This window comes from Mus pahari, chromosome 7 (genome assembly GCF_900095145.1).
Source record: "Mus pahari chromosome 7, PAHARI_EIJ_v1.1, whole genome shotgun sequence".
NCBI lineage: Eukaryota > Metazoa > Chordata > Mammalia > Rodentia > Muridae > Mus > Mus pahari.
In genome coordinates, this window is record NC_034596.1 from 106,281,719 (window position 1) to 106,308,869 (window position 27,151).

Genomic DNA, 27,151 nt, shown 5'->3' on the forward strand with positions numbered 1-27,151 from the left:
TCCCCCGACACTGGATTAAATGGGAGCAGTAATTGCCTTGTTCACAGCCTCTGAGCACGGCCCAGTGCCCAGCAAGCTTAATCTCCATGCTGGGGCCTTCTGTCTTCCTCCAAGTAAAGAAAATGCTGCTGTGACTCCCACACTGATGCTCTTGTTCAGGGCTGCACATCCCCAGGAGCAGTACCATATAATTATGTGGGCTCCCTCTCCCACAGGTGCATGTGCTGGGGCCTGGTGTCCAGGTGGGTGGTGACTGTCAAAGCCTGCTGTCTGTGAGCCCCTGTGCCAGCTCATTGCTGTAGCTGAATGCTCTGCCCACCTCAGTTTCCTTACAACTCCCTCTTAGTTTAATTCAGATTGAAATTCATAACCCATGATTATAGATGCCTGGATTCACTCTTTATTATTTCTCTCTTTCATAAGATTCGCTTCCAACTAGCAGAAGGCCACGTTTTCCCCTGCAATGTTTAAAACCAATTTTATTGAGGAATAGTTTACAGGCCATAAAATACATGCTTTTTTAACAAGGTAAACTTGGGCCAGAGGTAGTGTGTTGGGTAAAGGGTGCTTGCTGCCAATGCTGATGACCTGAGTTCAATCCCAGAACCCACATGGTAGAGGGAGAGAGCTGACTCCTAAAAAGTGTTCTCTAACCTCCATACACGGATGGACAACTGTGCACACACACACACGGTATAAAAAACTACATTGTAAACTTTGTTTATGGATTGTTTTAGGTTTCCAGAGTTTAAAAGAATTCAAGACAGTATTGGTACTTCTTATCTACCTCGATAATGTTTGATATTAATGTTTCTGAAGACCTTGATGGCTTGGGGAGAATTGTTAGGTGTCATGTAAGCCAGCCACCTCCAGCCCACCTGGCATGTCTGCTGTTTTGTCCCTGGCCAGATGGGAGCTGTGGATATCGGAGCAGACACAGAAACCATGAGGTCTCTCCACATCTGTTCAGGGTGAGCGGTGTGGGTGTGAGGGATCAGTAGCATTGACCCTGATAAGCTGGCAAGGGGGTCAGGTGAGCCCACCATGGTGTCCCCCCTTCTGCGCTGCCCTTGGGAGGAGCCTTGCTCCGTTCCTGAGCACGGGGCACCTTGTAGATGATCTGGAATTTTCTGCATCGAAGACATTCTCTTCTTCATCTGTTTATGCATTTGCTTGTGTTAGGAATGTGTGGGCTTTTCTGTCCTGGCTCCTGTGTTCTCTGACTCTCCCAGCCTGTGTGCCGATTCCTCTTTCTTGGCAGTATAGGAAGTTCCAGGCCCATCTTATGCATTCCCTACCTCCATTTCTCCACAGATCCCTGAAGTGGGAACTTAAGGATTCTTTGGAAAGTCAGTTGTGTTGGATGGTGTTTTGCAGGGGCAAACACATGAAGGAATGCTTTCCTGAAGTGGACACAGGTGAAAGACTAAGGCAGACTGGTGAAGGAAGGTTTTGCAGAAGCAGACACAGGAGAGACGATGTTCTGCTAAAGCAAGGACATGAAAGGACACGTGATGAAAGTTTCTGTGATAACAGCCAGGCAGTGGTGGTGCATGCCTTCAATCCCAGCACTTGGGAGGCAGAGGCAGGCGGATTTCTGAGTTCAAGGCCAGCCTGGTCTATAGAGTGAGTTCCAGGACAGCCAGGTCTACACAGAGAAACCCTGTCTCGAAAAACCAAAAAAAAAAAAAAAAAAAAGATTCTGTGATAACAATACACATGTATTGGTCTGCTTTACATTGCATAGTTGAGCTGCGTTTGTCCGGACTCCATAGAGAGAAATGCACTAAAACTTCTGGTGGTGTGCTGCAGTTTCTTGCCACTTCCACAGACTCAGGCTGATGTTAACTAATACAGATGCACGTGTTGAGGCGAGACCCGTGGAGAACTGGATGGACAGTGATGGAGACGGAGGTTGCCTTGCTGGTACAGCCAGCTGTGCAATGCTGTGTGTCTCATGTCTTCCCTTCCCTGAGTGAGGCACAGCTGAGAACTTCTCCTGGCATACCCCTGTCCCCCTGGGTCCTTCCTGCTGACTTGTGCTGAGGCTGAGGCTGAGGCCTGGCTGTCTGTGCTGGGCAGTGCCACCGCTGCTGATTCCTGTTTGCTATCTGACTCTACTGACCTGGACTGCTGGTGCTTCTGTGCAGTGTTTGCGTGTGGATGGAGCTGCTGCTGCTGCTGACCTGTGAACTGAACTGCTGATTTCCAGACAACACAGATGGGAGTCCCTCCAAAGAACTTTTCTAAACAGGTCCACTTCCCCATGCCTTCCATATCCTTTCTTTCCTACTACCTCTAGTGGGTGGTGGGTTACAAGGGAGGTTAAAGCATTTAAGAGACATCATTAAATAAAGGTTTTAAAAAATTAAAGTTACAGATCACTGTCTCCTGTTCTGTAGGACTCTACTAGACACACTGCAGCTTCAGGCCACCCCACACAGACTTTTCAGACCCTTCCATTGCTCATTTGGAATTCTCACACCATCAGTGAAGAACTTGGTACCCACCATCGGTGCCCTTTATCCAGCTAACTCCAAATTCCAGCCTGTGTGGGTGGTGGTGTCCGCAGGATATTGTCCTTGACGTTGATGAATTCTTCTCTTGTTCAGAGAGACGCAGGGCATCTCCTTTTCTGTATCCTGGGGAGGCTGGCTCCCATACTTGTACTGGAATGAGATGCTCCGGCCCCTGCCAGCCCTGCTTTCTGGAATCCAGCCTCTTCAATCATGGTTCATGGGTCTAAGCTTTTTATAGATTAATATCTATTCTTGCTGTAAAGCTTTGAAATCATGACCATGTCATGCATTACAGTTTGGATTTGGACTATTCTCAAGGTCCATGTGAAAAAGAGTTGGATCCCAGCTTGGTCTCCATCCAGAGATGGTGGAAGCATGGGAGCTGCATCCTAGAGATGCTTAGGTCACTATGTACTGACTGGGCATGTGACAGGTTTCTTCATTTGTATTTTGTTGTTTCTGACAACTAGGCAGAAAGTTTGACCCAGGTTGAAAGCTGTGAGTCTGACTGGGGGTATATTGAAACCCCCAAACAAGCCTTCTGTCTTCATAAGTAGGCATCCTCAAGAAAAAGCTGGCTAACACTCCATGTGTCCCCCAGAACTGTATCACACATCATCGTCTTGTCTCTTGTCCCCAGTGTCTCCCCTGTTTCCCAGTCATCACTACCTCACCCTGACTTCTGGCAAATGGTTCTTGTTGTTTTTGTTCGTTTCTTGTTTTTAAGTGTCTCCAGAGTTTGACTTTTTGCAGAGCACTGTATTGTGGGAACTCCACAGCACAAGACTTGCAAACTGGCTTCTCTTCCTTTGTAATGCTCATTGCAGGTTCAGACCTTAGAGTTGATATCTCCAGTCCTCTTCTCCCTGAGTGAGGCTGTAGTGCACAGATGGAGGTACCAGGAATTGCCTATCCAGTGACCCATGGAAGGATATCTTGGTTGTTTCCGGTTTTTAGCAATCATGAACGAATGAAGCTGCTATAAACATTTTAGATGGGACTTTGTATGGACATAAGTTTTCTCAGGAGTTGGGTAAATACCTTGGACTCAGCTGCTGGATCATATGGTGTGACTATGTTTAGCACTGTAAGGAAGTGCCAGGCTGTCTCTCAGAAGGGCTGCCCCATTCTGCAGTCCCACCAGCAGTGAATAAAGTTTTTGCAGTCTTTGCAGCCTTACTGGCTGTGGGTACCACTGTGCTTTGGAGCCTGGGGATGTGCACAGTGGTACCTTGCTGTTCTAACTTGCACATCCTCAATGAAAAAGGATGCTGGACAACTTTCAACACCTGAGTTTGATTTTTTTTTTTTTTTTTAATGAAATGCTCACTTAGACCTTTCCTCGTGTCTAAATGGGATTGTCTAATTTGGGTACATATTCTGTATCTGCTATGCTTGTGTTTTATAAAGAATTTTCTCCTAGTTTGTGGCCTGCCAGTTTGTTCTCTTGGTGACATTGCCCCAGAGTAGACATTTTAAATTTGCAGATGTCCAAGATGTCGGCTTTTCCTTTTGTATTTGAGTTTTTATTGTAACTGAAAAATCACCAGGTAACTGAGGCTTTCTGGGGTTACTGCTGAACGTCTGATAGTCTATATAGTTTACATTTCTAAGTCTGTATAGTTTACACTTGTGTTTATGATCTTTTCTGAGATATGTTTTGTACAAAATGTATCCAGTCTGTGTCTAGACTGTGATTATTTGCATTGTATCATCTATTCAAAAGCTCATGTTTCTCACTGATGGCCTTGTTCCTTGTCAAAGGTCAGATGACAGTAGTGCCAAGGTCCTTCTGGGTCCCTGCCACCTTCCTCTGACCCATCTGCCTGCCTTGCCTCTGTCCTGGGGGGTGGGGGAGGCTTCGGAGCAGAGGAGTGTCTTCCAGCTCCTCTCCCCTGCTGAGTGCTCTTCAGTGTCTTTCCATTGTCTAGGTGAACTTCTGAATCTGCTTGTCAGTGTCTGCAAGAGCTCGCTGAGGTTGTCCTGGCCGCAGCAACTGCAAGGTCCCACAGAACAACAGCAGCACAGTTGGAGTCTTTCTGCTAGAGCAGGGGACAGTTTTCCCTTTAGTTGGGCATTTTTTGATCTTTCACTGAGTTTTATAGTCCTCAGCGTGTAGACTGCAGATCCAATGCAGGCTTCTTATTTAGTATTTCATTTTAGGGGTTTGTGTTGTAACTAGCTTTTTTTCTTTTTACTTCGAATTCTAATGGTTTACTGCTGATAAGCAGAAGGCATTGGACTTTTATATGTGAACCATGTGTCTTTCAATCTTGCTGTACTTATCTATTCTAAGAGACAGATTCATTCATTCACGCATCCATTCATTTGCTCACTTTATTCATAAGTTGATTTTCAAATGTGGAGGTATATCTGGAATAAATCTCACTTGGCATATCTATTGGAGCTTTGATTTGCTAATGTTCTGGTGAGTTTTGAACCCCTATTCTTGGCCTGCACACTTCTTATAATGTCCTTACATGGCTTTGGTATTAGGACAGCGGCAGTCTTACAAGTAAGCTAGAGAGTCTGTCTGTTTGTGTGTGAAATTATAGAGGTGGTAATTATCACACACATAGTTGTTAGGACTCCCTGGCAAGGGTAGGCCGGGCACTGCTCTCTTCTGAAGGTGATCAATGGTTATTCCAAATGTGAAAATAGGACAAGAACTTGGAGAAACAGTTTAAAGAAAGAAGGACTTATTTTGGCTTATGGTTCTAAGGTTTTAGTTCATAGTTGGCTCCTTTGTTCTGTGTGTGTGTGTGGAGGGTATTTATGTTATGTGTGTATGATATGTGTGTGTGTGGTATATGTATGTATGATGTGCGATGTGTGTGTGATGTGTGTGTGTATGATATATGTGTGATGTGTGTGTGATATGTGATGTGTGTGTTATGTGTATGTGTGTGGTGTGTATGTGTGTAATGTGTGTGTTATATATATGTGTGTGTGTATGTGTGTGTGTGATGTGTGTGTGTGTTATGTGTTTGCATGTGTTGCTGGTGATGAATGCCTATCCTGACACAGGTGCTCTACCACTGATATCTATGCTTAGCCATATTCAGATTTTAAACCTATCAATACATTAATCTATTCCCTTCCCTCCTTCCTTTTCCCTCCCCTCCCTTCCCTTCCCTCACAATCTAGTTGTCTCTAGAAGACCTGATTTACCAAACTGATTGTCAAGACAAACTCACACTGCCCATTCATTTTCTCTACTTTTCCTTGTGGAGTTTTTGTACCATTTCCTGTTAAATTTTTAAATTTGTAGGAACAGAGTTGCTGGCTGGCTGTATTTTATTAGTGTTCTCGTGTCTCGACAGGCATGGCTTCCGGCTTTCATTTCTGATGTTTGTCTCAGCCTGGCTGGAGTTCTCTCACTTCTGTAGACCCTTTCAAAGAGCAAGCTTTGGGTTTCATTGATTTTTTTTTTCCTAATGCTTCCCCGCCCCCTTTAAGTTCAGTGATTTTTGCTCTATTTTTTTTTTTTTCTTTTTATCTTCCTGCTTGCTATCTTAAACTGTTCTCTCTGGTTTCCTGCGATGGTAGCCCGGGTACTTACTCCTGGACTTTCCTCTTATCTAATGTGTGTGTTAATGCTGTAAATGACTGTCAAGCTGGGCAGCCCCAGCGAGCCAGCACTTCTAAGTTGGATGCTCATCTCTTGAGACTTTGCCTTTGACGTGTGATGTTTAATCTTCAGATGTTTGGGGGATTTGCGGCTCCCTCTGGCTGAGTTCTAGGTTCACCGCACAGTGATAAGGATATGTGTGACAAGTGTCTGTTCCCTGGCGTGCTCTGTAGCCCTGCGAGTGGGCCATGCTGGTGGATGCTCCACGTGAGGTTGAGAGGAGTGTGTTCTCTGCCTCGCTGGAAAGCATATTCTGGAAACATCCGCTGGTCAAGCTGACAGAGGATGATGTGGATGATGTCTCTGACTGGAGCAGTGGCTCATTGCTTCTCAATAGCTCTGCCAGCTTTTGCTTATGAACTCTGAGCTTGTTTAGAAAGACAAGGATGGGTGGGCTAAGGCACAGACTGGAGAAGGGCTAATGGGTGAGCATAGAGGGCTGTGTGGCGCCCTAACTGCCAGGGAACCTGACCCGTTCAGTGAGGCTGCATAGTCAGACAGCCTAGGAATCTACCTGTGGAGTCCATCCATTCTCTCCAGGTCCCTGTTCTCCTGTCATGGGGCCATACCCTTGTCTCCTCAGATGCTTGGTCTGACCTTGGGTCATGCCATTTGAGGATGGTGTGAGCAATGGCAACATCCTGGGGAGATAGGCTTTCTGCATGAGCACAGAGCAGCCTGGGGATTACTGTGGACCATGCTGCCTGCAGGCTCGGTGCTCACATGTTGAGGGAAATATTAAAAAAAAAAAACCGAACCCACCATCTCTCTGGCCCCGCCGGGCCATGTTCCTGCTCTAGTACTGACACCGGTGGGCCATAACACTAGTCCTGTTGGGGTCCTGCTGGCTCTGTCCACATTGCAATAACCAAATAGATCTGCCATCCTTGAGGTTTGACAACACAAAACCCAGTAACCCAATAAAAACAAGGGTCAATGCTTATAGTTAACCAATCAGATTTATATGTCAATAAATTCTCAACACACAAGATGCCAATACAATAATTTCAGAACCAATTGATAATGATAAAAGCTGCCCACCTAGATTAGACAAGTTATCCCCATATTCTAACCTTTATGATATCATAACAACCTGTGGCTGGTCATAGCCATGCTGATTCACGTCCTCCGCCATCTTCCTTTCTCCTCGCTACCCTGAGATGTTCCCTCTCTCTGCAACACTTATCTCTGCCTCCCTTTTCGCTGTCCAATCACAGGCCTCCCACTGCCATGATGTAATTGGACAGGGAAAATCCTGCGACACTCACAATGTCTGCAGGCTAAAGCAATGTAAGTGGGGTGTGATGCAATTCTCTGTCCACGTTCACAGGCCAGATCTTGAGACTGCTGAGGCCACAGGGCAACCTGGCTCCTCCTGAGTAGTATGGAAACTGGGGCCTAGGATGGGGCCACTTGTGTGCATGAGCCCCAAAATCTGTGTCATGGCCAGGGCTAGGCTGGGAAGAGCGAAGAAACTGTGATCAGAAGCTATGCTTCCATGTGGCAGAGGGGCACTGGAAAAACCCATCCTCCAAGATCCCTTGGGAGACTGTGACTTTAGGCCATGTCACCGGTGTATTCTGAATGCTGCTGGAAACATTAGGTAAGATGCTACAAGTAGAGACAAGCTCAGATACCAATTATGTGGTTTGAAACAGCTGGAAACAGCCTGGAGAGACAATCTTCTTACACGTAAGGAAAAAAAGAACCCATTGTCCAACAACGGCTGACAGGACGCCAGTCTGTTAGATGAGAGAGAAAGGAGAGCATCCATGAGGGAAGCCACCACCATGTTACCCATAGGCTCTGTGTCTTGAAGCTTCTCCTACCAGGCACAATTCTGTGGAAAGAGAGCCTGGATGTATTGCTGTCCCAGGATGTCCAAACATGGCTGCTAACGTGGACGTGGACCCAGGAAGCCGTAAGGAAGCAACAGAGAAGACAAAGCTAAGGCTGAGAGAGGAATGCCAAACTGAAATCCAGAGCGATTTGAACGTCCTCGGTTTACAGTAACACGGTGAGGTTTGAACTTCCATGAGAGAGAGAGGCTTGGAGCAGGAATAGGTTTTCCTCCACCAGAGCCAAGGCTAAAGGGTAAGATGCTCCCAGAGGGCGGGGCTTAGCGTTGAGAGGGGCGGAGCTTAGCGTTGAGAGAGCAGGCCCTGGGTATCACCAGAGAAGCAGTGGTGAGTCAGGTGGGGGAGGCCTCATCCTAGCTCTGACTGTCTTGGCTTTGATGGTGAAGTTTCACCTTCAAGTACCTGGAAAGTCAGGGTAGGTGGTTATGAAAAAGCCTGTGTAATCACATGCTACAGGACAAAGGCTGGGGGAGCCAGAGATGTCACCTGTAGACCACAGAGTTGGGTGAATAGGTCGCTGCTTGACACTTGTTTGTTCAAGAGGGAGGGAGTTTATCCATCCGCCATGTCCCCGTCCCTCTGAGGCTTTCCAGTCTCTAGAACTTGGTGCCAATTGTCATCAGAACTTGGAGTTTTAGTTGGATATGGAGGCCCATGCTCCCCTCTTGGGAGGCTGAGGCATGAGGGCGGTAAGGATCATGAGAAGCCAAACTGAAACATATGGCAAGACTGTTTCATAAAATGAATGAAAATGAAACAGAATCTGGACTCTGAGCTGGGTGCCATGCTGGGGGAGAGGGATGGACACAGAAGTGTGGGGGCCCCGTGACCAAGCACACATGCTAAGGGTGTCCCGTGCCCCTGCCGGTGGGAATCTGTGTTCCAAGTCGCTGAGATACTGGCATGTTTGTGACCACAGCAGGATTTGCCATCGGCTGATACCCTAGTATCTTCTTGTCCTTCCCATTCATTTCCCTTCCTTCCGTTCCTCAGTCTTTCCCTCCCTCCCCCCTCCCTCTTTCTCCCTCCCTTCCCCCTCCCTTCCTTGGTCCCTTCCTCTCCCTCTTTGCCTCCTCCTCCTCCTCCTCCTTCTCCTTTATTTTTCTCTCTTTCTTTTGCCTTTCTGAGACAGGATGTGACTATCTCAGACTTGCCAGTGCTGGTGTGCAGCATCAGTCCAGCTCCCCTGCATTCTCACCAGAGACTTCCTCTTGCTCAGGCCGTCACAGGTTCTCTCCCACCCGCCCCTGCCAGCTCTGTGGGTTGCCAGCAGATCTCTGCCTGATTGTACCGTGCTCATGTGTGGATGTAGGAACTGGGAGAGACCCTTTCCAAGCTGACCCAGAGTCTGACCTGGGTGGAGGTGGTACGGTCCAGATCAGCACTGTGGCAGCCCCAGCACCCTGGGTGGCCGCGCTTACACTTAAGCTCCTTTCCCTCAGTGAGTTGCTCGAAGCTTCCAGTTGGAGGGATTCTGCCCTGATCTTGAATATGCATGTTTTAAAGTACTTTGCAAAATGGAGGCCCTCTCGAATGTTATTCCAATCCTCCAGCTATCAGGGAAATTGGGGTGTTGTATAGATTAAGGAAAAATTACTTGAGGAGATGTCGGTAGAAGCTCGAATGCTTATCTGTACAAATAAATTCAGTGCAATCCACAATTAAGCAGCATTTGACATTTAAAAAATATTTGATCCATGTTTTGGCTTCCAGAGCTGCTTCGGGGAGCGGCAATGTGCAAATTACATTCAAATCAGGGTTAAATATAGTTCTCAGAGAAAGATTGTATGATTTCAATTGCCTAATTATTTGGGGGAAAATCTGTTCTTCAATAATTAAAAGATGAGGATGCTTGGCTTATTGACGCAGAGCTGAATATTTCCTCCACGGTGCCCGAAGGTGCTGAGCTGGGTGTGGAGGTGGAGTCTCGCAGGAGGTGGCCCTGGGCAAGGGAAGGAGGACCCAATCCGGCCCAAGTCAGCTTGTCCAGGTCTGTGACCAGGCAGAACAGCCACGCACTGGAGTGGACCAGGAGGGGAATGGCAGCTTAGGTACTGAGCCAGAGGGGCTGGCAGCCATGCCAAGCAGCAACCAGAGCCAGCTCTGCCTGGCAGGGCTCACTGGCATATGTGAGCACCCAGGCTATGGCCAGACACGGTGGGGCGGGGGAATCTGGCAGTGTCGACAGCCCACAATCGGTTAATTAGGTGATATTTCTTAAAAGTCATGTAGAGGAGGGGCATGCATGGCTGTCTGCCTTCAGGAAGAAGTCCAACCCAAAATGCAGGCCCTCTCCTCCAGAGCAAGAAGACAGGGCTGGTCCAGTGCAGACAGCATCAGCTCCTGCTTCACATAAGCTGGAAGTAGGCCTGCAACCTCAGACCACGTGGGTGGTCTGTGACCTGTTGCCTCTTCTGTGAAATGGGCAGAGTTATACATTATACCAACTGACATGGAAGACCAGTGTCAGCACAGACTGTGGGCTGTTAGAGACAGGATCTAGAGCCAATACCTGGTCACTGCTGTGTGGCCTTGGGTAGGTGACTCAATCTCTCTGAGCCTTATTCCTGTGCCTGGGATAGTGACAGCAGCTACCTACCAGCCGGTTTCAGGATTAATTGCATCCTATTAGTGGGATGCTGTTTATGTATGGAGGTGTGAGCTCTGGTGGTGTCTGGCATGCAGCAGGTGCTCGGCTCCGATGTCTCACAAATATTTACTGTGCACCTGTGAAGCTCAGGCTTCAGTCCAGGTGCTGGAGCTCCCAGAAAACAAATGAGGTAGGAGGGTCCTGCTCAGCACAGAATTAGATGGCAGGCAGAGCAAGCTGTGACTTAAAGCCAGTGTAGGCAGGAGGCAGAGAAAGCGAGGGCGTGGAGGGAGCAGGGGTGAAAGCTGCCGGGGGCATGTGACTATAGCACGCCTTTGCCCTGCTCCAGAACTTCAGTTGGTGGGCAGAGGTGGTTCTTTGGGGTAGGAACCACACAGTGCTATTTCCAGGGACAGAGCCCTAAAGCACCTGGCATCCCACCTACTTGGCTGGGTTCACAGGTCTGGCTGGACCGGAGTAGGATGCTGGGTAGGGAATGAGCTGAGGGCTAGGATGGTAAGGGAGGGTATGCATAGAAGCCGTCCTGTGATGCTCTGTGGCAGGTTCTGAATCTCAGTGCTCAGATAATGGGTGTTGCGTATGGTAGCCAGCTGGCCAGAGCCAGCAGCGAGGTGGCCCTGGCATGGCCTGAGTCTTCCAGTTCCAGTCAGTCCTTACGCCTGCACACCTCTGGAGTGGCTCAAGGTGGCAAGCTAAAGTTGCATATCAGACCTGGGCATGGCTGGGTCGTGGCCTTACCTAGACCTCTGGATGAGGTCTACCGAGGGAGAGACTATAGCACTTCAAGGGCTGCCAAAACTAGGCAGACCTACTTGCCTCGTTTTCTATGTCTGTGGGTGGCTAGATCTGTACCCAAGACCAGCCTTGCTGCAGCACCCGAGGGAGACAGTCTGTGGACTGAAATCTAGGGTCTATAACGGGACAGTCAGCCACAGCCATAGCTAGAGATGCAGCAACAAAGGATGTTATAGGACAGGGCATCACTGCCTGTGGCCCTACTACCCCAGGTCAGGGACACTGTAGGACAGGAATGTGGGCCTGACAGGCTCAGCCCACTCTGTCAGAATCCTGAGTCCCAGAGCCTCCCGATCTGATTCCATGTGGGGGTGGGGCAGGAGGCAGCACTTGTGCCAGACTCTGGGACTGTGGGAGAGGGATCTGGAGGTAACCTTGGCCTCTGGCCCTACCCAGCTTCCTAGTATTCACAGAAGAGGAGAGAGGAGCGTCTGCTGGCCCACGCTGCATCCCGGTCTCAGCACGGTGAACAGGCCTGGTCATATAAAACCCGTGGAGGTAATTGAATCTGGGCAGAGTCCTTGACGGAGCCGTTAAATGCAGGAGCCGATGAAGCTTAGGTTTATGGGCTCTTGTCCTCAAGGCCTCTCCAGAGGGGCCAGGCCTGAGTTTCTGAAGGCCTCTTAGGGGCAGATTGGGTGCAGTGACTCCCACCCCTGACCAGCCACAGGGACTGGCTTAAGAGCTGTGGTCTGTGTTTCCAGCAGCAGTGGCCTCTCACTTTGGCTGGCCAGCCTGAGCTCTGGGGGCCGGCCCCTCTGAAGGTGGTCCGTGGATTGTTCCGGCTCCTGGCTTGGGTGCCTGGCCCTGTGCTACCGTGGAGCAGAGTCTATGCCAATTCTGCTCTGGACTGGTGAGGGGAGGAGACAATGAACACTGTCCTTCCAGGACACTGTGTTCCAGGAAGGCGGCAGCCCAGGAAGATGGTCCAGGCCTCTGGAACATTTGTCTGAGGGAGGGAAGATGGTCAAAGGGTTCTGTTTCAGCAAAGAGGTGTGGAGGGCATGTCAGGCAAGAGAGTCTCCTGCTGGAACAGAAGGCTTGGGAGCAGTCACTGGAGTGGCTTCGCATACCTTTGGCTGCACCCGAGGAGGAATGACCTCAGGAACGGCTGTCCCCACCTTCTAGGTAACTGGAGGACGGGCCACTCAGCATCTGTGCCCTTGTGACAGTGGCGCTGCCCCAGCCTCTTGGCACACCTGGTGTGGACGAGGGGGGCGGACTGGTGAATTATTTAGAATTGCCAAAGGTGTCGAGTTAGCAGCTAATTAAAAAAAGCTATCCTCTGTGCAACACTATAAAAGAATCATAAAATTCCAATCTCATTTGTTCCACTCAGCTTCCCTGGGTGCAGAATGCCCCATAAAAGACTGAGACGTGCCCACAGTCTGCAGTCTGCTTTTGAGTGGCCGCTCGGTCGGGAGGTTTCATAGACCAGCGCAGAGGGAAAACTTTGGGCCCAGCGAGAGGGCCAGGAGATGACCAGGCCAGGGTGGGCGGCGGATAGCACTTGTCAGGGTCACGTGCCCCAGAGACCGATGACGCTGGGCAGTGGTGGGTCACTCAATGCCTTTGAGTGAGCACCAGCCTTCTGGTACAAGGCTGGGGTGCCGGCAGATGCTGGATCCACAGGGACGCCCTGTTCCTTGGGTTATGTCGGAGACTCTCTACTGCAATGTCTCGGGTGTCAGAGAAGCATGTGACAGGGGTGTGTGTTTCTCCCTCCTAAAATGGGAGAGGTTGTGAGAGCCGGTGGCCCCTTGGTTCCCATGGCCCCTCGGCCCCATGATGCCTTGCTGCAGGTGCAGAGGCTGAGCTGAGGGCTGCACCTGATCGCACCCAGGGTTCTGCCAGGTCAGGACTTCAAATTTTTAAATATCATCCACGCTTACTTAGCCTCAGCCCAGAACAGAGGGAAGGCATGAGACTTGGGGACCGAGGGGTCAGAGCAGGAGAGGAGAGCATATGGCTGCTCCGGATGCGGTGCTGATCAAAAAGGGGCAACTGTACAGGTCCAGGTGAGCTGTGGGCTCCACCTGGTTCCTACAGGTGGGGCAGTGCATGCCTTCTGGCTGTGGCAGCCGGGGACTCACAGTCCCCCTCCCCCGTGTGTGTGTGTGTGTGTGTGTGTGTGTGTGTGTGTGTGTGCATAGATCATTGAGCCAGGCAGAGAGGCAGGCCCCATAAAGTAGGCATGTCCTCTCAGAGAGTAGCCTCTTGTCCCTTGACCACCGAATGTGGCAAATCTCCATCAGGTGGCCTATTCAGCAAATAAATCCCAACTTGTGAGTTTTGGGCCAGGTTAGCAGTTCTGGTCAAACTGATTTAGCATCAGAAGTTTCAAGCCATGTCCTCTGAAACTAGACCCCTGGCACGTCTCCTGACTCCTTCCCTACTGGTTAAAGTTAAAGCTGCCTTTTCCTCAGTTTCCTCATCTGTGCAATGGGCTTGCTGCGGTTGTTGTCTTCTTCTTCTTATCTGTGATGCTGATGCTGACGATGATGCTTGTGTATGTGTGTACGTAATGAGTGTCTATGTGATGAGTGTATACTTGATGCCGCAGTGCGTGTGTGGGAGCCAGAGGACGACTTTGTAGAATGGATTCTCTCCTTTCACCTTCCTGTGGCTTCTGTGGCTTGGACTCATGTTGTCAGGCTTGCTCAGCAGAGTTCCTCTACCTGTTGACACATCTCACCAGCCCAGTGGTGGAAGTCTTGACCTGTAGTTGCAGAGATGTGTGGCTTCCTAGCCTGTCCCCAGCACAGCACAGTCACAGAGCGCCTGGCTCTCGGTACATTCAGTCTCCATCTCTCAAGTACAGATGGAGTGCAGATGCCCAGAGGAGAAGCAGGGAGCAAGATTGTTTATCCTGAGGAACAGAACCTAGGTCTGCAGTCTGCCACTCTGTACCAGAAAGTGAGATCTGTCCCCACCCCCTGACCACTGGCACTCATTCAAAGTCATCGAAGCTGAGGTCATTGTCTCCCATTGCAGGAGACTGGAGAGACCCTTCTGGGAAGCCCTGTGGCCACCTTGGAGGGTCTGGCCATCTTGATCAATGAGCTTTAACCCTTGTCTCAGCTGAGTGGGTGGAGTTCGCTGTGCTCACATGGGGGGGGCTGTGGTGTCCGACCCTTATATGCTCTGAGAGAGGAGTGTAACTTGGTGAGCTCTCCCCACTAAGAGAGTGGTAACGGCCTCCATTACGTGCGGTCACTTGTGGTGATCAAGATGTAAACTGTGTGTCATGTCCTAAGCACAGAGTTCCACATCAGTGAGTCACCTGCTCTGTGTGACAAAACTCCTCCTAGACAGATACAACATACATGTCTGATCACCCCAGATCTGGAGCCCACGCAGACCAAAGAACAGATAAGGCCAGTGTCCAACCTGGTGAACCGATGAGCATTATTGGGGTTACTTACAGGAATATGGGTGAGGGGTCATTTACAGGAGCAGAAATGGCTCAAAGACAGCTGTGTCATCAAAGCTCACCCCAGCACGGGCGAAGGCCACAAGGCTGGAAACCTGGAGCCCACTGCATAGCCTGTAGGCAGCTCAGCAGATTGGAGAGTGTCCTGTTCAGATGTCTCAGCGGGATCCTTGCCAGGTGCCTCAGTTTGTCCAAACCTCTTCCAGGCCAATGGTCTGGTCTCAAGATTCTTCTTTGAACTTGGCTCCACTGGGTCTCAGGGGGACTCACAGCTTGTATTACTTACTCTGTCAGGAAGGGGTCTAGTGAATCTGGTCAGTTTCAGGGACTTCCTCAAGGTAATTCGAATTGTTTACCTTTATGTTTAAGGAGCTTCCTGCAGGATGGAATGTTTCAATCGCAAAGGAAGCTTTTATACAACCTGGAAGATTCAGAAATCTGACTGGGCATGGTGCAGGGTGCTCTTTGATCTAGAAGCCAAAGCAGGACCAGGAGCTGTGGCCAGAGACCTGGTGCTTACATGGTCTCCACAGTCCAGATGCAAGAGACAGAGCCCGTGTAAATACGTGGATCAGTTAATGGAGGGCAGGCTGAGATGGGCAAGAGAGGAGATGGGCAGTTAGTGTTTGCTCCTGGGTAAGAGTGGGCATGGCAGGCAGTGTGTTGACATCAGGTTCTGGTCTCTGTCATGCGGTGGCCTGCACGTGGTTGTGATACTTCCACCAGACAATGGTGCGTCTCTGCTTCCAGAGGAAAGATACTGATTGGTTCTCCACTATCCATTTGTTTGAGATGTACACTAATGTGTGAATCCACGAAACAGCCACATTCAGGAAACAAGTCCTCTGGTTGGTCCCCAGCGACTGTGGCCGCTTGGAGTCTGGGGTGGAGCGAGATGCGTTAGAGCCTGAGTGGACTCAGTGGCTTAGAAAGGACAGGAGGAGGATTGTGGACCAAGAGTGCCTAAGGCTTGACATTGGGTGAGTGGACACCCAGGATGAAGGTGCTGAATGTGGAGTCTGGAGACGAATAGCGTCTCCATTTTAAAATTAAAGACATTTTTAAATTAATTTAATTAAAATTAAGAACATTTTAAAATTTAAAATAATCTTTCTGTCTATGTGTCTCTGTGTCTCTCTCTGTCTCTCTCTCTCTGTGTGTGTGTGTGTGTGTGTGTGTGTGTGTATGATAGTGTGCCTGTGTGTCTGTCTGTACCACATGGTGTCTGCGGAGGTCAGAGGCAGCTTGTGGGAAATGTGAGAATGTGAGTTCTAACTCGGGTTGTCAGGATATGCAGCAATCTCTGAGATATCTCACCAGCTACAGAGACCATCTTTTCAATATGTGACCTCATGGTGGCCAAGAGGGGTGCGCAGGGGTGAGCATGAGAGAGTTTTCCTCAACAAGATGGCGGCAGCTAAAGAAAGGCAGCTCAGGCTGAGTTACCCACCTCGGAACATACATGCACTCATGTGCACATGCAAGCACATAGGACATTCTTGAAGGGCACACATGGACTATCTGAAGGCAGTTGAAGGTATAAGATATGGGTTGAAAAAGAGAAAATGAGACTTCCTGTTTGAGGTTTAAGTTTTTATAATACAATTATTAAAAATAAATAAAATAAATCACCTGCATCATTTAAAAACATATTGTCACACCATAAAGGGCAAGGAAGAAGACACTAGAACAGAACCTGAGTGTCTGGCATGAACTCCTCCTTCCACACCCCACCCCATCGATGGCATAGGGCCATCCACATTCGTGGAGTCTCCCCCTTATTTCTGTCTCTCACACCCATCCTTTCTGCAACTGCTCAGAGGAGGCTGTGGACACCAGAGGCCCTGCCAATAGGACAGCAGAGAACTGTAGACCCAGGGTTCCAACCCTGAGACAGCTGGGCTTCATGCTATAGATGCATGCCATCAAACCTGGCTTTTTATGGAGATGCTAGGGATCTGAACTTCACGCTTGCTCAGCAAGCACTTTACCCACTGAGCCATCTCCGTGGCCCTCCCTGTGCCGTCAACTGCTGACAAATGGTGTTTACTGGAGGCTTTTCAAGATCCCGAGGCTGCTTGCTTCTCTCCAAGACTATGAGGTGAAGCCCTGGCTTCTAGCTGCCTCTGTGTGGCTACAAGGGGTCATGCTAAGCCCAGGCTCTAATGTCTCCTCTTCTTCCACTTCTGTGTGGTACCTTCCAGTGCTTGCCACAGGCTAAGTGGCAGGCAGGCAGCTTGGGCCCAATGGGTGAGAGGAGTGGGCAGGATTGGGGATGAGGCTCAGAACCCCTATCCGTTCCTACCGCCAGCTTCCTTTTGTGCATCTCACAAGCTGCCTAGGGATGAACAACCTCTTAGAACATAGTGAGCATTCAGTAAATTATGCCTGTTAAGTCATGGAGAACGTCTTTGTTGTTCTGGAAGCTGGTTGCTGTGAGGCTCAGTACAGTGTGTGTGTGTGTGTGTGTGTGTGTGTGTGTTTGTGTGTGTGTGTTTGTGTGTGTGCATGTATGTGTGCAAGAGTGTGCATGTATGTGTGTTTGTAGGTGTATGTGTGTGTGTGCACGCATGTGCGTGTATGTGTGTTTGTATGTATGTGTGTGTGTAGGTGTGTGTGTGTGTATGTGTGTGTGTGTGCACGCGTGTGCACTGATGAGTGAGCATCAGTGTGTGTCCACCTGCCTCCCTCTCCCTGCTGCCTGAGGTCTTTTCTTGTTGAAGTGGACTGAAGGACAGGGACAGCTTTGTAAGGTCAAGGTCTTAGGTTGGCCTGGGATCCAGCCCAGCCTCACCAGGGAAATTCAGCTCCTTGTGTGGAGCAGTGAATTTGAAGCTCTTATTGTGCCTGTGGATTTGGAATCACAGGGGAGTGCAGGGGTGCAGGGGTCTGGGCCTGTCTCACCTCACTGAGCCAGCAGCTGCCCCCTCAACATCAGTGCTGTGGTTCTGGGTCCAGGGAACCAGGATCTCTGAGGCCTTCCTTAGAACGCCTCTGTCCCCAGCATCCAGCAGCAAAGCAGCTGTTAGAAGACAGTCGGCCTAGGGCGGACCTCAAAGGAGGGGCCAGCATGAGCTGCCCTAGCTCCACCATGCTGTGAAAGCTTTTGGCAACATGCAGAGATTGTGGGGGGGTTCCTGGCTCAGGATTTTCCTTCTGTGTATCACAAAATCCCACCAGGCCACCTGTGTCGCAGCCATAGCCCCTGCTGGAAAGTTCTTTGCCCAGGGAGGCAGCATCATCTCCCTGCAGTGTAGATGCATTGTGGGCTAGCTCCAGATGTCGGGGTCTGGGTTTCAGGTGTTAGGGTGCCAGCAACCCTGGCTGGTAGCAGCTGCCCTCAATGCTGCTTGGACTGGCTGTTTCCAGTCAGCATTGCAGTGCACAGTGCACATAGGTGGATTACTTTGGTTTTCTGTGTAAGTCATGCACAAACACTGACTGAGTTGGTGAAATCCTTCTGTGTTCCCCATGAGCTCCCAAGTCTTTTCTGGAGCTGGTCTTGCTGATGGATTCACTTCCTCTACACCTCATCCTAGAACACTCTCGCTGTCCCAGCTCGGGGGCAAGGTGATGACCCAGAGTTATGATGTTGCTATCAATATTTGAGGAACTGACCAATGGTGGGTATCCACTGTCATTCACAATGAACCTGCATGTTGGATCGGGCCTCGGTTCTCTGACCAGGTATGAGGGACACACTTCCGTAGCCGTGTCAGAGAGACCTCTCCCTGGATGTGAGCCCTAGGAAGCCACAGGGAAATTCTGGAGCCCAGATCATGTCTGAGGGAGCAGAGGTGGGGCAGAAGGGCAGCAGAGTGGTGGTGGGCTTTGGAAGGTGGGAAGTAAGTACAGACAGTGAAGGGGAGGGGTCTGCCTCAGAAGGGCAGAGCTGGGAAGCCTGGCCCATCCCCCTGGTGGGGATTGCATAGCGGCAGGATGGAGTGGTGGGTGGATAGAGCTGAGCACCAATGCCGGGCTTGAGACCAGGTCCGTGTGTCCTAATGACCTCCCAGGATAAGAACGGTGTCATGGTCAGGTCCAGCACCTGGCGTGCTGGTTATTTAGAAACTGCTCAGTAAAGCTGCTGTCTCTCAGGGAGTGGGGTGTCCAAAACTCAGTTGCAGCCCAGGAATGCAGGTCCTCAGAGGCCTGAGAAGACCTGGCCTCGACCTGCTTCTCTGTCTTGGCTTATACTCCTCTTCCTGCCACGCTCTCTCTTTCAAAGCAAGTCCTGCACCGAGAAAGCCACTTCCTCTCCTAGTGGGTCATGCCTGACCATGAGGCCCTGCGTGGGCAGGGTGAGGGGGTTCCCTGCATCTGAGCTTAGGGGTGCTGTGAGAGGAGCTGGTCCGCGTGTCTCAGCCTTGTCTCCTGCCCTCAGCAAGGACAGGACCCGGCCAGTTCCGTGGCAGGACTTGGAGGGTGACTGGTATTGATCAGTGCAGGCCCCTCAGCTAAGCAATGGCCTGGGGTAACATGGTACTAACCCAGGGAGAACTGTTTGGGACATTAGAGGAAACTGAGGCAGATGGAGGTGTGGAGGGTAGATGGTGTCCACCCTGAATCAGAATGACCTCTCCTCGCCTGGATGGAATAGGAAGGGAGGAAGGATCTGCACATGGCTGAGGGGACATGGAGGGGGTCCCCCATCCAATCACCTGTTACTTCTGAAGCTCTAGGGCCAGACAGCACCAGGCTCAGCGTAAAGATGACCCAAGACACTGATGGCTGAGGGCAGCCACAGGCAAGTGCAGCCCTGTTGTCCCAGCTATGGGGCAGGGGGCACAGCCTTCACCCTGTGCCCCGCTCTGGAGACTGTGGCCGTGCGGGAGGTTGCACCATCTAGTCTAGTAAATCTTAACCATTTACAGCTCCCCACAAGCACAAATGCAGCCTACTGTCTGAGAGACAGGACAGTTGGCACACCCGCCTGATGGACTGGCAGGTCTAGCACCATGCTCTCTGTTAGTGATTGTCTCGGTGGAGGTGAGAGATAATGATCAGAGCTAGGAGCTGGCTATTCAGAAAGACTTCCAGCGACTTCACGCATCCTGGTAGCCAGCATCCTGGTAGCCAGCATCCTGGTAGCCAGCATCCTGGTACCCAGGCTTCCCACAGGCAGTGTTGACTCAGAAGCATAGTATTCCCCAGGGAGATGGGCTGTGGGCGATGCTTGTAAGGACAGCATCCACTGTGGTGACCGTGGAAGTGGGGGACAGTGGCAGGGTGTGGATGGCACACACATTTGCACCCTTCGCTGGCCTCTAAGGGGGCTCTGGATCCCCAGATGGGCCTGGGAGAAAGGAGTTGGTAAGCTCAGAGAGAGGAGTCATTTGTGGCTTGTGCCCACCTGCCCATAACCATGGAAAGAGGATGGGTGACAATGAATGGATTCGAACCCTTGACCCCCAAGTTTCAGACAGGGTCTCGGGGCTTGCTGGTCTGCTAGAGAAGCATTGGGATGAGCTAAAGGCAGGAAAGTCTAGACTGAGTGAGTGGTACAGGAGTTGCTGGGGTGAGGGCCTGGAAACCCTCCTGCAGAGAACACCCATCCCTTGGTGCCTCTAAGGCACCGCCTGGATACAAGGCTAAGAGGGGCCACACCCTCTTCCCTCCTTGGAGGTTCCCTCTTGGAGCTGAGACAGGACAGGAAACAGTTAGAGCTGAGACAGGACAGGAAACGGTTAAAGCTGAGAGCCCCTTCCAGGGCTGCGGTCAGAAAAAAACCCTATATTCTGCAGTTCGACGTCATGCTAATTCCATTTCCAGGGCATTTAATCTCATTTGCCCGATGACTAATCCCTGGCCTTACGTGAATTAACATGTGGCCCCTTCTCCAAGGGAAACGGGACCCTTTCAACGGAGACATAGCGTCATCCTGCTCTGCTGCCTGATGGGCAGGGCTCCTGGCTAGACGGTTGGGGACAGTCTGGGGACTGACCCTGGGGTGATCAAGAAGGACTTGGTATTTCTTCTGCCTTTAGCTCTCTCCAGAAGTACAGGTTGTCTTTCTCCTTCACAGCCTAGGGTCTGGAGACAAAGGCTCTGGCACAGGGTGCTTCAAGGCAGGAGTAGGTCACCGGTGGAGCACTTCATAGATGCTATGCTGACAGCAGGTGTCTTGGGGCTGACCAGGCTGTTCATCTGGGCCACTCAGCAGGGGCCTCAGCAGGGCGTAGTGGCCAGCTGGAGAGGTCAGAAGAGAAGCGGGAGGCAGTTCCATGGATGGGGGTACTGTTCAAGCTTAGCTTAGGGCTTTCTCTGTACTCCTTCCTCAGCTCCTAGACTCAGAGAACCCCTGCCACACTCTGTCCTTTTAGTGACCACTGGGCAGAGAACCTACCTGCTAGGTGGGTGAGCTGGGTTGGCCGGGGAGCTAAACTGTTTCTGAGAACCAACCCTGGGTTGGTACCTTGGTACAAGGTACAGCTGTACCTTGCAGGATCTCAGGAAAATCCTGTCCCCATGGGATTCCAGACTGCGGGAACCCCAGGGGAGTAAGGAGGTCCCTGGGTCCGGGGAGGTCTAAACAGCACCCTGCCCTGCCCTTCAGCTTGTTTCCAGGCTCAGCGGGGCTCTTGGTCAGATCTGGTGAGAGGTTCTATGGAGACCAGAGCTGGGTCTGACTGCATCCTTCCCTGCCACCCTGCAGGACTAGACAGGTGTCCTCTATGTCCCTGTCCTGCTCTCGGCCCTGACACTTTAACGAGATAAGTCTTTCCTTCGGATCTAAAACTTTAGGGTCCCTGAGGCCTGGGGTGAGAAGCCTTGAAGCCGGGGCTCTGAAAGGGACCATGGCTAGAGCTGTGGCCTCTTGTCTCCTCCCCGCCCTCCTCCCTCTGGGATATCCAAGTTTTCAAGAAGCTTCTGATAGCTGAATTTCCGGGGCTTTGGGGAGGGTCTGAATCTATGTGAGGTATGCAGGTCTCTCAGGGCGCTGTCGGCAAGGAAGGCCTGAATATAGACTGTGGAGGATCAGAGTGTAGACAGCCAGGGCATGGAATCCTTTGGCTGCCTGGCAGGCATGTAAGGTCATACAGGAGTGTAGGTCCCATGTTCTTCATCCTTTAATGCCTGGACGTGCATGGGTGGCCTGAGCCTATAGCTGTTGGCACACGCAGGTTCTAATGAGCAGCCTCTATGCCCAGACCCCACACACCACCTTGAGAAGGAAGTTTTGAAGAGACCTTTCGGGCTGGCAAATCCAGACTCAGCATATGCTTTTTGCTGGACACATAACCTGGGTCTGGAAACAATCCTGTTCAGTTTTTGGCATTTCTAGACAGTCCCAGGATGTCTCATGGGATGTCACAGACATCTTCAGGTGCATTCCTCAGGGAGACCCATTAGACCAGATATGAAGCCAGAGGATTCCCCCATGTGCCCCTGGCACTGGGTGAAGGGGTAGGCGTCTCACTCCTCCCCAATGCGCAGGGATGTGGTGGTCACTAGCAGTGGGACTTCAGAAGTCACAGATGCTAGAAGGCTCCTGGCTTGCACTCTGCTGTGGCCCTCCTTGGGCAGGTGTCCAGAAGAAGGCCAGAGGGCCTCATGGAGGACATTGGTATTGCCTAGCTGTAGTGGTAAGCACAGCTCCAGTTAGGTCTGGACTCAAGGGAGGAGGGCAGGGCAGCCTCCTACAGACCTTGGGGGGAGCCGGTGCTCCTGTTACTAGATTATCTCATTTGCAAACAATAAATGTCTACAAGCAGAGCTCCTGTCAGGCTCCCCTTCCAGGACGCAAATGTAGCTTTTGTCTGCCTCTGCCCTTTGTTAAAACAACCGCAGTGCCAGGCAGATAAACAAGCCGATTAAATGTAAATGATGTCATCTCCCTCGCTCATTCGCATTAATGAGAAGCCCAGGCCCTGGCCAGGGCGCTGGCGGAAGCCACAAGCTATTGAATCCTATTAAGAAGCAACCAAGAGGCAGTGCTGACCTTTGCTTTGAATGGCTGACCCAGCACCCCAAAGCGGGCGGGACAGCTGGGACCAACAGCTCTGGTTTTGACAAGGACTGCATTTAAATTGCGAATATTTACCATCTCCCCTTAATGAGTGGCCCTTTGGTACTGCAAAGGAACATAGAGATCAAGAGAGATGCAGACAGGGTCATCCTCCACCCCACCCCATGCTACTGTCTCCAGGCTGGAAGTGGCACCCAAGGCGAGGCCAAGAGGTGGAATGAGTTGAAAAGCTGCCCAGGACACAGGGCAGTGCTTGCTCCGGGTATGGTGGCTGCCACACAAGCCAAGATTTATTGGCAGAGCCCGGAGCCCCTGGGATCGGCTGGATCCTTGAGCCCAGACCTATGGGTCGCTTCTGAGCTGAACATGTGCTGCCCTGCCTGTAAAAGCCATTTGTTGAGGGCTACCATGAGTGTGGGCATCTGCTCTGGGGTGGCCATGGTCCCTGCAGCTGATGCCCTTGATTGCATCACAGGTACAGGCTATGTGTAAACACGTGTGGGGAGGACCCCAGGAAGTCTGTCTCACAGGAAGGATTGAACCCAGGATCTCTGTAGGATGCTGAGCTGATGGATAAAGTCAGTGTGAACCCAGTGGTGCCTCCTGAAGCTGACCTGATCTGCTGCCCCTCCCCCGAGCACCAACTGGAGGAAAGTAAATCTCTAAAAACACGTGACTCAAACTCTAATTCAGTTTCATAGCCATGCGACCTCAGCCGCATCCCCTCACTTCTCTGAGTGTCAGCAATGGCAACACAGCCCTTTCCCAGGTCAGTGAGCGGGTCACAGGAACTGAAGAGTCTGGACCCATGTCTGGTGCGCACAGCAGGGGCTCCCATTATTGTGTTATTGCAGACGAATGGGCAGTTTCAATAATTCTGACATCTAATGCACAGTCTGTTCGGAGTTCCCGGACTCCAGATGCTCTGGCAGAAAACAGCGTGGAGGAAGATGCTGATGTTGGGTCTCCAGAAGTGTCCTGTATCCGCACTGCCTTCTTCTAGTCTTTCCTAACCCTGGAGTCCTCTGTCTACCTACAGGCCTTACCCCTCTGCAGGCTAAGAGCACAAACCTACAGGCTGACAGGCTCGGAGGGAGGGAAGGGGAGTCATCCTAGGTGTGGAGCACCGGGCACTCCCCGAGGGCTGCTACTGTGTCCTCTCTGAGCTGGGGGACCATTTCGGTTGTTCCGTTGGAGGCCAAGACAGCTAAGACAGCTCTGGCCTAGGGCCAGTGCTAGCCCGGTAGAGGTGGTGCTTAGACTGTGAGACTGGGTAAATGCTCACCTGTGGGATGTGTGTGTGTGTGTGTGTGTGTGTGTGTGTGTGTGTGATGAACCTGGAGGCATCTCCATCCCCTAGCTGAGTCTGGCTCCTGAGTAACCCCATGCATTCCTCACACACAAGCAGGACAGATCTGCTCAGGACCTGGCCAGGCACAGTGCAGCTGCCGGTTTGTGGGTACCTAACTGGGTAGGGTGCACTGAGCCCCTCTGTGTCCTCCTGGCTAAGCCACTCGCATCAAGGATCCCGGTAGAAATGACTCCTCCCCAGAGGGGCCTGCTTTACTTTCTAGTACCATGACCAAAGCAACCTTAGAAGAAGAAAAGGGTTTATTGCATCTTATCATCTTTAGGGACAACACCATCCCCCAAACATCCTGTCAAAGGCAGGTGCACGGTTTGATCTGTAGACTGAAACCGGCTACTTCAGTCACCGAAGGTTTCTATATCAGCATGGCGGTCTCAGGTTCCCACAACAGGCCCATGGGCAGAGTTTATATCTTATGGTACAACATCTGGGTTCCTGTAAAGGGCAGGATTGCTTCTGCTGTGATTTATAGCCTCTGAAGGGGGTGCTCAGAACAGTGCAGAGTCTAAGTCAAGAAAAACTGAGTTCCTGAGACAGAAACCTGAAACAGATGTGCCAAGGGACTCAGGAGGGTGAGGGGGCAGAGAAATGCTACATAAGGGTCTTCCAGAAGCTCCAGGAGTATAACTAACTTTGAGAGACCCAGAAGGGAGGTCTCAGTTCAGAGCTATCCTGGTCAGAAGCCAAGGGGTTTTGGATGGGGCCTGAGTCTCTCTGGGACTCTAGTGCCCTGGAGCAGTCCTCCACAGAGGCACCCTCATCACAGAGCCAACAGGAGCTAGCCCAGAAGATGAGAATGGGCCAGGAGAAGGGTGGACACTGCATCCTTCCTAGGCCAGGCTGGTGCCCGCAGTGGGGATGTGGGGCTGACATGGGACTTGCCAGGTTCCTATGATCCCGTTGGGTCCCTAGCAGCAGAGATGGCCTTCCTGAGGTACTTCTGAAGGCCTTCCCTCCCTCGATGCCACCCTTCCTATCCTGGTCTTGACTCATGATCCCTTCTGGGAGTGTTTAAGAGCACTGCCCAGGGCCTCTTACTTAGTGTATAGGCCTTGGGAGAGGTGAGTGGCTTAACGAGCAGAACTGGGAGCTGTGGAGATCTGTCATGGAACAGGCCTAGGGCTCATCTGGGATCCTTGGGTACACTAAGGACCCTCAACTTATTCGGCTCTGAAATGGGCTGTGATCAGGGTTCTAAGTATCAGGGTACAGTGCCTAGCTGAGATCTGAGGTTGGAGGGGAACTGGGTCATGTGTCATATACAGGATGGACCCTGTCTTTGAGCATGTCAGGACATAGGATGCCAAGTGCTGCCCAGCGTAGAAAGCAGCTTGTAAGTTCCGCTGAGGGGAGTCTAGACGTGGAGGCTGAGAATCCCTCTCGTCATAAGGAGCTGAGCACCTGGGCAGAGCAGGGTGGGCCAGGCGCCTTCTCCTTTCCTGGGCAGCAATTGAACAAAGTCCTGGCCTGGTGACCCCTTGTTTCCCTAGCTTGTTGGCAAAGCCCTCTGCCTCCTTCAACCCCGCCTTGGGTATCAGGGTTGGGCTTGTTTGTACAGCAGGGGCTGGAGGAATGAGCTGCAGAGATAAGTTGAAGTAGCTGCCAATCACCCGGGAGATCTGAAGTGAGACACTCAACGGCGTGGAGGTGGGCGTACTGCACCGTCACCAGAGAGAACGGACGGACGAGGACTGACAGGGGAGCCGCTGAAGCCTTGTGTCTCTCTTTCTCCCTTCTGGAACCACTGAGTGGTCTTGAAGGCTATGGTTAGGGCAAGATGGCGGGGGGGGGGGAGAGTCTGGGGTGCAGCAGTAGAAGTGCGTATTAGCAAACAATTCCTGCACTCACTGAGTGTACCCCAGGGCTCCATCTTGCTGCTTACCCGGAGGGAGCAGCAGCCGATCAAGCCAGCCCACAGCTGCCAAATCCTGGACAGGGATCATGTCTCAGGACCTGTGGGTCAGCTGACAGCCTCAGTGGATACCTGTGTGCTGGTGACACGAATAGTCAGCACCCTGAGGGAGAGGCAGGATCTGTCACCACTAATTGGTAATTCCGTAAATTAGATATAAAGGCAGATGCTGGGAGCGCTGGGCGAACACTCAAATAATTGGACTGTTCTCACCGGAGGAATGCTGCCTTCTCTCCGTCAGGCAGAAGGCTTCCTCCTGCCCATCCTTGCTTTGTTGGGGCATGGCTGATTAAGCACAGGTTGGAGGACTGGAATCCCACAGGGGCCCAGGCTTCCTTGGTGCCCACGTGTTCTGAAGGGCCACCTCTGACCCTCCTACCCAGCCATGATCACCCAGCTTGCTGAACAGCTCTGCCTCCTGGGTACCTTGTCACCCTGACACCCTACTGATGCCTACCTCCATGGAAGCCACCTGCTTCCTGTGGGTGACACTAGCTTGCTGTGCCTGTGGGAAAGGTAAGTGAAGTGCACTGTCTTTTCTATCAAAGCTTAAATGAGACAAAGAAAACCCATCTTTAAAGAGATTGGTAGGGGCTGTGGAGACATACTCTCCTTGCAAAGGACCCAAGTTCAGTTTCGAGCATCTATATCAGGCAGCTCACAGAGGTCTGTAACTCCAACTCCAGGGGGATCTGATGCCTCTAGTCTCCATAGGTCCCTGAACTCTTACACACACACACACACACACGTACGCATACATGCATGCATACATGCATACATATACACATACACACACACACATTCACTCACGCATTCACATGCAGCCATACAGCACACACATACATACACAGGTACACACATACTCAGACACACACATATGTACACACATGCATACATGCACATACACATGCACACACACATATAGGAACACATATATACATATATTCACAGATATACTCAGATATATATACCACCCACCTCTCTATACAAACATACATGTACATACACATATATAATAACACAATACTCCCACATATACATATACCATGCACA